At 36.2% G+C, this 4,888-nt stretch overlaps 1 protein-coding gene across 4 annotated transcripts in view; it reads right to left on the bottom strand.

The window, feature by feature from the left end:
* Positions 1–4,888, bottom strand: part of LOC107710951 (nuclear receptor coactivator 1-like) — a 70,790-nt gene that overhangs the window by 57,794 nt on the left and 8,108 nt on the right. For all 4 annotated transcript variants that reach the window (XM_016515846.1, XM_016515849.1, XM_016515847.1 and 1 more), the window contains exon 2: positions 916–1,091. The gene's annotated coding sequence lies outside the window, so the exon portion shown is untranslated. The remainder of the gene's footprint in view (positions 1–915; positions 1,092–4,888) is intronic.

Here is a 4,888-nt window from a genome sequence, read left to right as displayed (position 1 = left end):
ACAGCGAGAATAAAGTTACGCCTTCTTTCTTTGTGTGAACATTTGGGTGGTGTTATGCAAATCTTCCCACATCGTGAGGTAGATATGTGGGGGCGTGTTTAAACGAGGCATTTTAGGAGGGCATGGGCGAGTCTTAACTTTTATAAAGAATATCTCTTTGGGTTTGAGACTTTAGTCTTTGCAACTTTAGGGATCTTATCTATTCACGAACAGCTTGTAACACTCCAAAGAGAAAGGAAAACTTGAAATCGCATCATATGACCCCTTTAAATAAGCTAAACTACTTGGTATTTACCTATCAGTGTAAAAGGAAAAGGTAACAAAACTGCAGAAGCAAACAGAAGTTATGTAACATCTAGCATACATGACAGTCATGTTATCAGTGAATGTGAAAATTCAACAGAAGCCGAGACAGTCTAGTCACAGATGCATATGTGTGCAAAATAATTTTTTGCATTGCCATAGCAACTGTAACGTCTGTTACACTTCATCTAGTTATAAGCCACACGAATAAAGCCTAACCAAGGCTTGGCAAAGTGTTTATACAATTGCACCATATCCACATCAATAACCTGCTGCACATCAGCACAGATTGTGACTTTACGAAGGACCTTGATGGTTAAAAAGTGGGCAAACAGTCCAGCCCACGAAAAAAAAAAAACAGCATTTACGACTTTCACCGTTATTGTATGTCTACAGCAATGGGAGTGAAATGTGAGTCTTAAAAAACTCTTTTTAGATTTAGTATCACATTGAAAATGAAATGGGTCTAGATCCAATAAAAAAAAAAAAAATGTAGTCTGTGGATGTTTTAAATGAATGTTATTGAAGCGTACAGAGAAAATCTAGCTTTTTAATACCAGAGGTCGCTGGGTTAACTAAGAGTCTGTATCTATAAAACTCAATGTGGCTGACTTACTTGATCTAGAGTTCCAGAGGGATGTTCATTGAAGGCAACACTATGGCTGTGGTCCACTGGGTTTATGGGATGGGAACTGGAGAACAGAGAGGGGGTTACAGAACCATACCCTCCCTGTCATGCAGAACCATCCCACTAGGGGAGGCAGGAGGAAATGGGCGCTCAATGCAACCTGTGGATGAATCACAAGAGAATATGAACTGGGGTTGAGGAAGCAAAATCAATCACACAAACATCAAAACAGCAAATTTTGCAAATCGCTGGCATTGTGAACACGTCTTAAGGCACACATTATGTAACAGTGATGAAAGACAGCACTGTCTCAAGCTTTGTCATGAAGTTTCACGAATAGAAAGAGGTTATAAAATGAGGAGCTAATCTATTTGGATAATGGCTTCAGGCAAGCAGCTGATCGGCGCTGAGCTGTGATCAAATCTAATGATTTGTATACAGGGAGAAGATGAAAGTGAAGATTTCCTGCTGCGTTAATTAAGAACCTTTTACTTCACCTCAACAGATGTGAGACCTAGGGCAGAGAGCACTGAGGGTTTGATTAAATGAGTGCTTGTATGCGTTCTAGATTATAGCAACTAGGAAACCATAAAGCTTTTGACTTCAGATGGGCCTTTGTTCTTGTTCCAGACCAGTATTCTCTACCAACAATATTGATTCTCATGGGGCCCTTAAGCTATCTGAAATGTAGGCTATCAATTTGCGCACCAGTGGGATCATATCTTTTCATATTTTAAAGAACAAGGCTACCGGTAGATTTAAAACAAAAACTGCAGGACTACATTTATTAATAATGAATGCTTTGTTCATTACTTTGAAACACAACCTAGATATGTACTATAACGCCATGATATTGAGCTATATAAGCTAAAAATAAGATTAAAATGCAAAAAAAACAAAAAAACAATTAACGTTTTACTGACAAGTTTCCCGCAATGTAATGGGAGAGTAAATGAGAAAACTGAAGCACAGCAGAAAAAAGGCTTTTAGAATGCTCGAGAACTATTGATTAGCCCTCATTATGATGAATAATACAAGTCTTTAAAAAAATCTATGGCAAATGAACGATCACCCTAAACCACTAATTGTCCTAAACACTAGCCAGGGCTTGATAATAAGGACTGCCCGGGGCCAGCGTGAAAGATGCACGGGACAGTTGACGAATTTGTCACTGGCCCGATCGTGCCACTGCTGCGTCGTCACGAAATTTTATCATTTGCATGTGTTTTTATGACTTGTTAATTAAAATTTTTTAAGCGATTTTAAAGCATTCTAACAAGACACGCAAGACAACTCCATTCAGTACTCACACGCTGTGTTCTGTGTGTACAGTGCGCATTCTTGTGCTTGAACAGACAAATACATTAAAAAAGTATGTCAAAATGCCCATCTTGGCAAGTATCTTTGTATCTTTAACAATGATTAATCTATATATAATTTATACAGTAAAGTACAGATGCACCGGTCGACTGGCCATATTTTGTTTTACTTCAACCAATTTTCCAATTTGTGTCTCATTCAGCCCGTCTGATGTTTTTCATAAAGCATCATTTCATTTGTATCTTTGTTCCATATGCAGTTGTGCTATTGTTAGTAATTTGTCCTTATTTACTGTAGGGATGTTCATTATAACCGTTTAACCGACCGTAAGAATTTTGACCGATTAATACAATCAGTTAAACGATTTAAAAAGTCATTTAATTATTTATTTTTCCAGTAATTTATCAAAATATTTAAAAAGGTTTGCTGCATGGTTAAAATACGCTACGCGTATATAAAAAAAAAGTGTTTTTTTAGGGGGGAAAAAACAAGTCGTGTATAAGTCACATTTTTTATTTCATTCAGAAATAGGCCCAATGCAGACACAAAATGTTTACAAACATTATAATAAACACTGTGTAAACATAGCTAGGCTATTTTAGTTCCCCTCACTCCACAACAAATCCTTTCAATTAACAGTATTTAGAAAAGAACAAGAATTAAAAATATAAGAAGCTACAGCAATATAAACGACAAGCCAAAACGAATTAATTTAGGCTAAAACGAAACTGAAACCAACATTGGGTCTCTCATTCCACACAAAATCAAATGTTTCCAGATTCGCGATGTATTTGAATGGCAAATTATTATTTATTATGTACTTCACTGCGTTCCAATATCCACGTAAAACAAAAAGTTTTGCATAACATCACGGCGGTACTGTGATAACACTTAACGGCACAGATTTTACAACATATTTTTTACAAAATATTTTTTTATCCATATGTTTGTCTGACTGTATTTTATTATGATAATGAACAGGCTGCATTGTCAAGGTAGCAATGCTTAACTGAGTGCTCGCATGCAGCGCAATCACTTGAATTTTTCCGTTCTAACAGTGGAAGAAACTACTCCTTTTAGTCCTAAAGATAATCGGAATTGTAAAAGGTTTGCCTTTATTTGTGTACATTCACAATAAAAACAAATCTTTGTGCTTTTGTAAAATAAGCCTAAAGAAAAATAGGATGCCGCTTTCTGCCGTCTGTTTCCTTTCGCGCAGCACAAAAATGAACCGAAGCTCTGCATATAGGCTACTTGTTGCAGTTTTTCTTTCATTCTCTTAATTTATTATTTAAGTAAAAATATGTTTCTCGTATAGGCCTATTTATTCGTTATATATGCTATAGGCTACTGCTCGCAGAAGCGCTGCAGGTGCGTATATGATGACCATGTGAATCCTCATGTTCTGTTGTTTGCTGCTTTTTGCGCATGTAAACAAATGTTAGTATTTTTTAACGGGTCACAGATACTTATCCTTTCTAATTTTATTCAATTCTAATTTAAAATAATCTTGTCGGTTAACGGTTAACAATCGGTTAACGAGCGTCGGTTGTCGGTTAGGAAAAATAACCGAAATGAACATCCCTAATTTACTGACTGTTCACTTGTCTTTAATAATAAACTTTATATTTGTTAGGCTAGTAGTTTGTGCTGTGGTATCGAAATTGGAATCGAGATTTGTAAAAATTTAATAGGTGTCAAAAATTTTGTTGTCATATAAGCTTATCTATAAGAATAAAAGATAACATGGGTCAAAAACAATGATAACAGCAACTTTTTTTTTTTTTGTGGCAGGGCCAGTGAAAATATTGGCAGGGCAAGTAAAAATCTGAACCACTGCCCCGACTGGGCCAGTAGAAAAAAATCCTTAGCGTTAAGCCCTGCTAGCCATACCGTATATTGATCACTGTCGACAGATGGCAGGACAAGACAACCTCAAAATTAAAATCCTTCTCATATAACAATACAAAGTTTCTTACTTTTTTTGCAGAGGTGGCAGTTTATACCACATATTACCTGATATGGTCTTCTGTGCCCCAGAACTATAAGCCTAAATCTATGGCCTTCATTTAGCAAATAGGCTATTAAAGTGCAGCATAATAAGTGCAATATAATAAGTGAAGCTAGATGTGAATCCAATGGAATACAATGAAAGTGAAAGTCTTGAAAGGCAATGCTCAGAGCTATAACTTGAATGAAAACAGGCTATTATGCACTTATTTCATAGCTACATACTGACTAGCCTAGATGGGCACAAATTTCTGTGTTTTGTAAGAAAGAGACTGCTGAGTGATATGAGAGCTGTGAAACTAGCACAGCGGAAACTGGTTGTAGTTGGTTAAACAGTTTGGTATTCATTAGACTCGTTATATATAAAATATTTGACTGAAGAATCCTACAATCAACCAATCAGAATTAAGTATTTCAGAAAGCAATGTGTTAAAGCTGCAGTCCGTAACTTTTTTTGGTTAAAAATGATCCGAAATCAATATTTGAGCAAGTACATAACCAGCCAGTGTTCAATACTATCGCCTTACTTTAGCCCGATTCACAACGGTTATCTTATAATAATGTTTTCTGATTTGAGTGGTACAGGTAGGTTTTTGCGGGAAATTCGAGCATGCTGCTGCATCATTA

The sequence above is a fragment of the Sinocyclocheilus rhinocerous genome, unplaced genomic scaffold, assembly GCF_001515625.1.
Source record: "Sinocyclocheilus rhinocerous isolate Xijiao unplaced genomic scaffold, SAMN03320098_v1.1 scaffold1679, whole genome shotgun sequence".
Classification (NCBI taxonomy): domain Eukaryota; kingdom Metazoa; phylum Chordata; class Actinopteri; order Cypriniformes; family Cyprinidae; genus Sinocyclocheilus; species Sinocyclocheilus rhinocerous.
Note: the sequence above shows the minus strand (reverse complement) of the source record. Positions and strands in the feature narration are given on the sequence as shown.